General features: G+C 44.4%; 1 non-coding gene across 1 annotated transcript; it reads left to right on the forward strand.

Annotated features, from left to right (window-relative positions):
- Positions 1–2570: 2570 nt before the first annotated feature.
- Positions 2571–2660, forward strand: trnap-ugg (transfer RNA proline (anticodon UGG)). The gene is given in 2 exon segments: positions 2571–2606; positions 2625–2660. It is a non-coding gene; the product is annotated as a tRNA-Pro (tRNA).
- The last annotated feature ends 9372 nt before the right edge of the window (positions 2661–12032 follow it).

Raw genomic sequence — 12032 nt, forward strand, 5'->3', positions numbered from 1 at the left:
AGGAAAAAAGCAATCATTTTCCAGGGTGCAAACTGCATACGCGCCAAACTGAGGGAATACACAAGGAAAATACCTAAAAGGGAGAAAGAAAGTATTTGAGCACCTTTGCAGAATCTGCTCCCTCTCTGGATTCACTCCAGTTGCGACAAGTAAACCTCCCTGGGGGTCAGGCAGCCCTGCATCAGGAAGCACTGGGATGGTCAACTACGACCAGTTTACATGGAGAACACATCTCCACATTAAACAGCCTCGAGGCAAACTTCCCTTCCTTCCACTTAAAGTTCAAGACCCCTCAAAGCGAAATTCCCCAGGTAAGTTTGGAAGAATTTCTTCCAGGTGTTCACTAATCATTTCTATGAGCACTTTGTTAAAGTTTGAATATTGCGAGTTTTGAAAATTAGTGATTCTGAGCGAAATCACAGTTCGAAAAACAGAATGTGGGAATTTAGACAAAGTTTATTTTTGCACATCGACGATATGTCTGCACAACAACATATGACACGACAGCAGTGAAGATCTTCTGACCTCATTCTCAAACGTGCCTGCCACCCGCCAGATGAAAAGCTGAATACTTCTCTGGAAAAACTGCCGAGCAATGCAGGAGAATGGCACAATGTGTGCGTGTTGGGACGGTAACCCAAAAGAGAGACCATTCTCTCCTGTTCATTCAACGTCGTCTTTAGCAGCTTTCCCGTATAACGGCGCTCTGTTCTGCACCTTGCATTCTCATCCGCTCCCCACAAAAGCTTCGACATAAATATTTCACAATGATATACTGGCCCAATGTGTACAGTTGAGCTGACAACCTCTGAGTGGTCTCCTGTTCTCTGTATCCTATGTTGAGGAGGGCAATGCTTGTCACTGGCCACTCGGGTGTAAGAGAAAAGTTTCGAAACAGTGGAGGGAGCCCGGTTCCTGGGGACGGGACAAACAGCAGCAGGGAGACAGAATGAGAAGCAGCTGTTTTGGAATCTCTTTGTCACGAGCAATTCTGAGAGCAATGTCAAATGTATTTCACACTAAGCAATCCTCAGCTAGCTCAAGAGGTGTGCGGTGGATGAGGAATGAACCGCTCTTTGGCTTGTTGGTCTAGGGGCATAATTTTCCCAGAGAGTCTTTAACTGTACAGACTTGTGCGCGGTCTGGGATTCAAATCCCAGACGAGGCTGCGTCTCTTAACTTGATTTGTGCAAAAATGCCCGATTACTTTTCTCAAAAAGCACCTTCGTGAAACGAGGTTGTGCTGCCTGGAGTACGAATGGGGCAGTGAAATGGTTGGCGATCGCGTTGAACAGGTTGACGTGAGTGGTGCGGTGTTTGAGGAATGTCAGCAATAAAGGTAGATTGCAAAATTGGGCCAGCTCTCCTCGGAGAACCGAAGTTTTCCAAGTCAGTAGGGGCCTAGAAACAGGAAATAATGCTGTGAAAATGCTCCCATGCCTGAAAGGATCTATCGTGATTCGGCAGAGCTTTAAAGTCACGAAGACGAGCGAATGCAGTAGACGAGGTTGCGGAAAATGTGCAGGTAAAGTGCTGCTTCACCTGAAAGGTATGTTCGAGCCTGGAAGGATATTCAGGAGGGAGCAGGTAAATTGTGCTTCTGAGTGAAATCACGGTTCGTAAAAACAGAATGTGGCAATTTAGACAGAGTTAGTATTTGTTCGTCGGCGATATGTCTGCCGGTGCGTGATGGGAGCATAACCCAGAAGGGATACCATCTTCCCTCTTTACTCAATGTCGAGTTTAGCAGCTTTCCCGTATAACGGCGCACTGTTGTGCACCTCGCCTTCTCATCTGCTTCCCAAAAAACTTCGACGTAAATATTTCACATTGATCCACAGGCCCAGTATGCAGAGTTGAGATGACACACTCGTGGAGGTCTGCGGGGTCTTCTCCTGTTCTCTGTGCCCTATGTTGAGGAGGGCAATACTTGTCACTGGTCACTCCGGTGTCAGAGAAAAGTTGAGAAAGAAAACGGTTTAATTTTCTGCCATAGAGAGGGCCCGGTTCCTGGGGACGGGCAAACGGCAGCAGAGACACAGAATGAGAAGCAGCTGTTCATACAGTCATAGAGGTGTACAGCATGGAAACAGACCCTTCGGTCCAACCCGTCCATGCCGACCAGATATCCCACCCCAATCTAGTCCCACCTGCCAGCACCCGGCCCATATACCTCCAAACCCTTCCTATTCATATATCCATCCAAACGCCTCTTAAATGTTGCAATTGTACCAGTCTCCGCCACTTTCTCTGGCAGCTCATTCCATACACGCACCACCCCCTGCGTGAAAAAGTTGACCCTTAGGTCTCTTTTACATCTTTCCCCTCTCACTCTAAACCCTAAAGCCCTCTAGTTCTTGACTCCCCGACCTCAGGGAAAAGACTTTGCCTATTTATCCTATCCATGCCCCTCATAATTTTGTAAACCTCCATAAAGTCACCCTTCAACCTCCGACGTTCCAGAGAAAACAGCCCCAGCCTGGTCAATGTCAACTGGACTTTACTCTGAGCAAGACTCAGCTGGTTCAAGAGGTAGGGCGGGGGCAGTGACACCGGCGCGCCAACCGTGTGGCTCGTTGGTCTAGGGGTATGATTCTCGCTTTGGGTCTTCGCCGACGCAGGCATGCGAGAGATCCCGGGTTCAAATCCCGGACGAGCCCGAGTTTCATGACTCGCGCGAAAGTGCTTGTTTAATTTTCTCAAAAAGCACCTTCGTAAAACGAGGTTGGGCTCCCTGGAGGACCAATGGGACAGAAAGCAGCGAAGTGAAATGATTGGAGATAGCGTTGAAAAAGTTGACGTGAGTGGTGCAGTGTTTGAGGGATGTCAGCGATGAGGGTCGATTGGAAATTTGGGACAGCTCTCTTCGGAGTACAGAAGTTTGAAATCTGGCCCGATTGAGGCTTTTCAAGTCATGCGAAATCGAGACAGAGAAAGTAATGTAGTCAAAATGTTCCCACGCCTGAAAGGATCGGCACCACCCCCTACATGAAAAAGTTGCCCCTTAGGTCTCTTTATAAATAGGCAAAGTCTTTTCCCTGGGGTCGGGGAGTCAAGAACTAGAGGGCTTTATGGTTTAGGGTGAGAGGGGAAAGATATAAAAGATATGCGCCTTCAGGGTACAATCGACTGAACACCCAGATCTCTAACTACCTCTCGCGAGAACCAAGAATTCTCAGTTCAATTGAGAGGGGGAAATTGGATGTGAGTCATCTCTTTATTAGAGAATGCATCATTTAAAAAAAACTGAGAAGGGCATTCCTGACAGAAGATTCAACAGAAGGCGACACAGAGTGTTCCAACAGACACGTAACCTGGCTGTAATCTGAGCGACTAAATTCCATTTTTTGTTAGGAGAGGGAATCATATTTATTGGATCAGCATTTCACGAGAATCTTGTTTTATTCCGGAACAGTCAGTAGTTAGAAGGGATTTATTCGGTTTTTTAATAGTTTAGCTCATCTGTTCACCGTTACTGTTGGATAAATAAATGGATTTTTGTTGAGTGTCAGGGATTTATTTTTAAACATTAGAGCAGGTTACACCACTTTTCACATTAATTTTACAGATTATAGGGCGATGCTCTTCTCTTTGGGTGTTTCGGTTTGAGATCTCTGGTGGGGTGGGAGTTGGTGTCAGCTTTCCCTTTCTAACTGTATTGACGTGATGTCATACTGAATGCAGTGGAGTCAATATTAATCCCAGCCTCTTGCTCTGGTTGTGGGTGAATCACCTTAATTTGGTCACTGACTCAGAAACAACACACAGAACCAATTGCTGAAACAATGATTCACACTTCATTGCACATAGCAACGAAAACTAAAAACCCTCAAGTAAGCAAGTTCAGTCTCACCGCTGCCACCCTGCCCCCACCCCAGCTATCACCTGATTGCTGGCAGACCTTAACCGAGTTTCCATCGACAGTGCCCATCTCTGGAAGGGTCAAGGGGTTTGACGCAATATTGTTCTTCCAATACTGCTGCTGCATCGTTCTGGAGCGAGAACGTAGAACAATACAGCACAGTTCAGACCCTTCAGCCCTCGATGTTGTACCAGCCTTTTATCCAACTTGAAGATGAGATTAGCCTGCACACCCCTCAATTTACTGCCGTCCATGTGCTTGTTCAGTAATCGCTTAAATGTCCTTAAATGTATCTGACTCTCATTCCAACCCTGGAAGTGCATTCCATGCACTCACCATTCAGAGTAAAAAACCCCTGAACCTTCTTCCAATTACCTTAAAATTATGCCCTGTCATTTCTGACCTGGGGAAAGAGTCTCCAGGTATTCATTCTATCTATGCCTCTCAACATATAGTACACCTCTATAAAGTCACCTCTCATCCTTCTTCGCTCCAATGAGAAAGGCCCTCGCTCCCCCAACCTAAGACATCCCCTCCATTCCAGGCAGCATCGAGGTAAATCTCCTCTGTACCCTCTCTCAGCTTACACAGCTTCCTGTTGTGGGTCTGTTCGCCGAGCTGGGAATTTGTGTTGCAGACATTTCGTCCCCTGTCTAGGTGACATACTCAGTGATTGGCAGCCTCCTGTGAAGCGCTTCTGTAATGTTTCCTCTGGCATTTTCCCTACACCTCTTTCCTAAAATTAGGTGACAAAAAGTGAACATAATATTCAAAGTGTGATCTAACCAGTACTCCATACAGCTGCAGCATAATCTTGCAGCTCTTAAGCTCAAACTCACTGCTAATGAAAGCCAACACGCTGTACACCTTCGTAACAACCTTATCAACCTGGGTGGCAACTTTGAGCGATCTATGGACTTGGACTCCAAGATCCCTCTGTTCCACCACAGGGTCAAGAATCCTGCCTTTAATCCCATAGTTTGAACAAACAGAGGAGTTTGGTGAAATGAGAATCATTAGATAAATGCTATTGAGCAAACTGATGGTGCTATAGGCTGGCAAATCTCTGGGTACAGGTGGACTTCATCATAGAATTTTAAAAGGTGGCTAACGAGTTCATATTTGAATTAATGTTAATTTTCCAAGATTTATTAGATTCAGGCAAGTTTTCCTCAGACTGGGGAGTAACATATTTAATATTTCTGTTCTCGAAGGGAAAGATGTGGTCCCTTGAGTCTATGGCAATTAAACATTTGTTTTTGAATCAATTAAGGAGATTATAACCACCATGTCAAAAAGCTTGTGGTAATTGAAAAGAATCAGCATGCTAATATGAAAACGAAATGTTGTTTCACCAATTTATTCATAGAATTCAGAGTGTGGAAAGAGACCATTTGGCCGATCAAGTCCTGCACCAACCCTCAAGTGCATCCCACCCAGATCCAGACTGCCACCCTACTCCCGTAACCCTGCATTTAGCATGGCTAACTCACCTAGCTTGTACATCCAAGGACATTACGCAATCCAGCATGGCTAATCCACCCAACCTACACATCTTTGGACTGTGGAGCCCCCAGTGGAAACTCACAAAGACATAGACAGAACATGCAAACTCCAGATAGTCGACTCAAGGCTGAAATCAAATAGGTGTCTCTGGCCGTGAGAGGGAGCCACTGTGCCACCATGCTGTCCTCAAGGAATTCTTTGAAAGAATATGTAAATTGAAGACTGTGAATACACTGAACTTGAATATCCTAAAGGTGTTTGACATGTTTTCACAAAAAGCATATTCCACAGAGGAGCTCATGGTGTAAAGTATAGTTATAGAACATCAACTGACTGGCAGAAAACAGAATATGCAAAAATGGTTCTTTTGTCAAATTGGTTGTATATGACAATGTATGGTGGGGTTCCAACAGGCATCCCTGCTGGCTCCTCAACTTTCTACAATTATATAGATGACTTACAGGAGGGGATCAAAGGTATGTGGTTACATTTGCAGGCAACACAAAGATAGATGGAGATGTACATTGTGGGGATGACATATCAATGATGCAGATTGATAGATTGGTTAAATAAATAAGCGAAACTCTTGCAAGTGGTGTACAATACGGTAAAATGCAATTTGTTACCTACTTGGAGAACAACTGCATAATTCTGAGATGCAGAGGGATCCGGGGGCCTTGCAAATAAGTCACAAGTTAGAATGCAAGCACAGCAAGTGATTAGAAAGGCCAATGACATAAATGTAAGGCGATTATGCCTCAGTTACAGAGCAATGGTGGGACTACATCTTGAACACGGTGCTCAGTTTTGATATCCTTATCTAAGGAAGAATGAAAATGCATTAAAGGCAATTCACAGAAGGTAAACTAGATTGACACCCACAATGAACAGACTGTCTACTGGAAAATCATTAGACAGACAGGTCTGACTTTCAACCAGAGTTTGGAATAGCAAGGGGTGATTTGATTGAAGTTTCTATGAGCCTGAATGGTCTTCAAAAGATGGATGTTGAAGGATGTTTACTTACTGTTGTGAACGAACAATTCGATCACCCATTTATAGCGTCTGAGAGATGTACAACATAGAAACAGACCCTTTGGTCCAACCAGTCCATGCTGACCAGATATCCCAACCCAATCTAGTCCCACCTGCCAGTACCCGGCCCATATCCTTCCAAACCCTTCCTATTCATAGACCCATCCAAATTCCTCTTAAATGTTGCAATTGTGCCAGCCTCCACCACTTCCTCTGGCAGCACATTCCATACACATACCAACCTGTGTGTGAAAGTTACCCTTAAGGTCTCTTTTAGTTCTTTCCCCTCTCACACTAAACCTATGCCCTCTCGTTCTGAACTCTCCGACCCCAGGGAAAAGACTTTGCCTATTTATCCTATCCATGCCCTCATAATTTTGTAAACCTCTATAAGGTCATTCCTTCGCCTCCGATGCTCCAGCAGCTCAAATCCTCCAACCCCTGGCAACATGCTTGTAAATAGTTTCTGAACCCTTTCAAGTTTCACAACATCTTTCCAACAGGAAGGAGACCAGAATTGCACGCAATATTCCAACAGTGGGCTAACCAATGTCCAATACAGCCGCAACATGTCCTCTCAACTCATGTACTCAATACTCTGACCAATAAAGGAAAGCATACCAAATGCCTTCTTCACTATCCCATCTACCTGCAACTCCACTTTCAAGGAGCCATGAACCTGCACTCCAAGGTCTCTTTGTTCAGCAATACTCCCAAGGACCTTACCAATAAGTGCATAAGTCCTGCTAAGATTGGCTTTCCCAAAATGCAGCACCTCGCATTTATCGGAATTAAACTCCATCTGCCACTTCTCAGCCCATTGGCCCATCTGGTCAAGATCCTGTTGTAATCTGAGGTTAACTCTCTGAGGTCCACTACCCCTCCAATTTTGGTGTCATCTGCAAACTTACTAACTGTACCTCTTCTGCTCGCATCAAAATCATTTTGGTAGATGACAAAAAGTAGAGGACACAGCACCGATCCTTGTGGCATTCCACTGGTCACAGTCTCCAGTCTGGAACACAACCCTCCACCACCACCCTCTGTCTTCTACCGTTGAGCCGGTTCTGTATCCAAGTGGCTAGTTCTCCCTGTATTCCGTGAGATCTAACCTTGCTAATCAATCTCCCATGGGGAACCTTGTCAAACGCCTTACTGAAGTCCATATAGATCACATCTACTGCTCTGCCCTCATCAATCCTCTTTGTTACTTCTTCAAAAAACGCAATCATTTGTGACAAAGGAGGGAAATTTTTTGGAAGGTTGTGCAGCTTTGGAATACTTTGCGACAGAAGATAGTGAAGCCAGGACCATTGAATATTTCCAAGGCAGAAGTAGATTAATTCCTTTGCCTAAGAAGAATCTAAGGATATGGGGATGGATGCGAATGTGCAATGTATAACACAAAGTAATCAGCCATCATCTTCTTGGAATGGAGCAGCTTAATGAGCCGAATGGCTTACTTCAGCTCCTAATTTGGACATTCATATATTCTGCTAGCTATAATGACCTGAGTTTGACTAGCATATATTTCCAATAAGCCCATGTTGATTCTGCTCAGTCCTATCATTAATTTTTAACTGTCCTGTTGTTGTACCTTTTATTATAGATTCCCTGTGCTCTCTTCCTTCTTTCTAAAACAGTGGGTTGACATGTGCCACTTTCCAATTACCACTTTCCAGTGAACTAGCGTTAACCACCAAGCCCAGGGAATTTAGCTACTTTAAATCCTATTCATTTCTCTGATGCATTTTTGTTTCATACATATTAATATCCTTCAGTTCTTCATTTATACTAGCCCCGACATTCGCCATAATTTCTGGGAGCTATTAGTATTTTCCGCTGAATGACATTTCCATCACTGAACCTCTTACCAGCAACATCCTGTGATTTAAACCTGTGACCTCCTGATTCAGAGAGAAGGCTGATCCCTACTAGCAGCTGGTTTGGGTGTATGACTGTCACCAACACTGTGGCAGTTTGGGAAATCCATTCTTGTTGGGCCAGTAAATACTCAATTCACGCTGCTCAGTATCAAAGGAGTTGACAGTGTCATGACAGTGTCAGTATCAAAGGAGTTGACAGTCAGTAATTTGATTTATCTGAAACAGGTGAGATGTTTCCTGCCTCTGTGCCAAAAGCAAAGATCATGTCCAAAGAATCTGTCCCTAGTGGAGGTTTCCTACTAACAGTTGGAGTCCAAGACCTTTGTCCTTGGTTACTGATAGCTTATTGCTCGAGGGGTTGGATCAAGGGGACACCTATCCAGTTCTTGGTCAACTATCAACTATCCAGGGGCAGAGGGGCATCAACTTGTGCAGAAAGGAGCAGGAAGAAGCTAAACAGTATTCATGGGTTAAACGAATGAGTGGAAAAAATGTTTAATGTCACCCAATACGACAACATCAGAACCATTTACTTTTCACCCAAGAAAGACTGATTGGAGAACTGCTAAATTATTAGAAACTTAGCACTATAAAAGGGGAAAAAAGACTTTGGAGACCAAGTACACAAATCATCAAAAGTAGCAGACAGGTACAAAAACCAATTGAAAAATACAAATAGAGGTCTCTATTACAAAGGAGATGAAATACATGGGGTTGAAAGTTATGTTTCAGTCCCAAGCATCATAGAATTCTAACATCACAGACAGACACCATTGGCCTGTCATGTCTGATAATTGAATTCTGGTGGAGTTTCCTCGCTTTCAAATTTATGGTGTTAAATTCTAACATCACCTCTGCACACTTCTGGAGACCTCAAGTTTACAGAATCGCACCACATTCCTCTCTACCTCCTCCAGGAATAACTATTTCTCCTGAGATACTGCCAGTTCCTCAGATTACCTGGTACACCGGAATACAATCCGCATGTCAGGAAATCTCTGGTGCTGCCCCGACACCAACAGTCACCCTTGGAACTGAAGAAAATGCAGAAATCTAAGGTGCAAAGAGACTTGGGTGTTCTAGTCCAGGATTCTCTCAAGGTAAACTTACAGGTTGAGACAGTAGTTAGGAAGGCAAATGCAATGATGACATTTAATTTGACAGGACTTGAATGTAAAAGTAGGGATTTACTTGAGACTTTGTAACACTCTGGTCAGGCCATATTTGGAGTATTGTGCGCAGTTTTGGGCCCAAATCTCAGGAAGGATTTACTGGCCTAGGCGTGTGTTCAGAGGAGGTTAACGAGAATGGTCCCAGGAATGAACATCTGAACAAATAAGGAATGTTTGAGGACTCTGGGTCTATAGTTAGTGTAATTTAGAACGATGACGGGGGATCTAATTGAAGCTGACAGAATTCTGAACAGACTGGATGTTGGGAAGATGTTTCCTTTGGTAGGAAAGGCTAGGAGCCGAGGGCACAGCCTTAGACCAAAGGGAAGACCCTTTAGAATGGAGGTAAAGAGAAACTTCTTCAGCTAGAGTGGTGAATAAATGGAATTCACTGCCACCGAAGACTGTGGAGGCCAGGTCATTGAGTACATTTAAGCTGTGAAAGATAGTTTCTTGAGTATGAAAGGGACCAAGGGTTACTGGGAGAATGGGGTTAAGAAACTTATCAGCCATGAGTGAATCACAGAGCAGTCACAATGGGATGAATGGCCTAATTTCAGCTCCTATGGTCTTATGATACACTGATGTGTGGAGGGGTGAGGAACGGGGGAAAGAGATGAAGAGAGGAATACAATTAAGAGGAAGCTGGATACAGATGAGGGAGAAAGGAAGAGAAGGAAATACAAGAAGTGTACATTAAATTAGAGAACGCATAGAAGATCTAGCATACAGAGGGATCTGGGCATATAGATCCCTGAAAGTGGCAAAGCAGGCAGGTACGTGGTCAAGAAGGCATACAGCACGCTTGCCTAGAGTGTAAGAGTTAGCGAGTTATGTTACAGCTATTTATTCCGGCTACATTCATAACATTGCGTGCAGATCTGGCCAGCATGCTACCGGAAGGACGTGGATGCTCTGGGAGAGGGTGCAGAGAAGGTTCACTAGGACGTTGCCTCTCATGAAAGCAAAAATCCTCTTCGGATTTTTTTTGATTAGCGAAAACAGGTACTAATGTGGGTCTTTTGTAAAAGCAAAGTGTCATTAAGCAAACGTGCGATAAGTGGGGGATATCAGTTTGCTGATGAAGGATGGGAAGGGGCGATGAAGAGGGGTGGGTGGAGGCTCAGGCAGAGCGAAAACACTGATAGAGGCCAATTGCGCCGACCAGCCTAGCCCTGTGCTGGAGACTCAACGGTACAGAGACAAATGTATCTATTTCAGACCAACCTGAAGGGGTTGGACAAACATTACGCTCCATCCAGGGTAAAAATGTCCTCTATCTGCTCCTGCAGATCAATTCAGTAGGGCAGGTGCTGTCAGACAGCACTGGAAGTAAAGTGGGTGCGAGAGCAGCAAGTCCAACAGAAAGGATCCTCTTGCCCCTCCAACTTCACCCACGAAACAGGGTTCAAGGTGCGACTCAGTGGCAGTAACAGCAGAATATACTGTCACTAGACTGTGTCCAGCAGAGATTCACACGATCGAACCCTGGAATGGTACGCCTAACATACGATGAATGGCTGATGATCCTGGGATTGTACTCATTAGCGTTCGGTAGGTTGAGGAGAGATCTAATAGAAACTTACAAGATTATGTTTGGCTTAGAAAGGGTGGATACTGGGAAGTTGTTTCCATTAGGCGGAGGAGACTAGGATCCAGGGACACAGCCTGATAATTAGAGGGGGTCAATTTAGAACAGAAATGAGGAGACATTTCTTCAGCCAGAGAATGTGTGCCTGTGGAATTCATTGCCAGGGAGTGCAGTGGAGGCCAGGACGTTAAATGTCTTCAAGGCAGAGATTGATAAATTCTTAATTAAGGAATTAAGGGCTACGGGGAGAGTGTGGGTAAATGGAGCTGAAATGCCCATCAGCCATGATTAAATGACAGAATGGACTCAATGGGCCAAATAGCCTTACATCCACTTCTGTGTCTTATGGTCTTAATTCATTGATGTTGACTAGATATTCCACATTAATCTAGTCCCGTATACCAGCACATGGCCCATACCCCTCTGAACCCTTCCTATTCAGTAACCATCCAGATGCCATTCACATATTGTAATTGTACCAGCCTCCACCATTTCATCTGGCAGCTCATTCTTTACGCTCACTACCCTCTGAGTTTAAAAGTTGCCCTTACGTTTCTTTCAAATCTTTGCTCATCCACTTCACCGTAAAGCTATTACACTTTAGTTCTGGACACCCCCAAACCCAGGGGACAATATCTTGTCTGTTTACCCAATCCATGCCTTTCATGATTTTATAAATGTATACAAACACCTTTGCCACACTCGGGAAAACAGCCCAAAACAATTCAGCTCAAACCCTCCAACACTGGCAGCATCCTTGTAAATTTTTCTGAACCCTTTCAAGTTTCACAACATCCTTTTGATAGGAGCGAGAGCAAAAGTGGCCGAACCAATGTCCTGTACAGCCACAACATAACCTCCCAACTCCGATACTCAGAGGATTGGGAAAGTTGTATTTTGTGGGTTTTGAAAACTGGGAAAGAATGGAAGTATAACCTGAACTTTTGAGGGTCAGTTTGGAAGCATCAACACTTCGGGGG

Source organism: Chiloscyllium punctatum, chromosome 36 (assembly GCF_047496795.1).
Source record: "Chiloscyllium punctatum isolate Juve2018m chromosome 36, sChiPun1.3, whole genome shotgun sequence".
NCBI classification, from domain to species: Eukaryota; Metazoa; Chordata; class Chondrichthyes; order Orectolobiformes; family Hemiscylliidae; genus Chiloscyllium; species Chiloscyllium punctatum.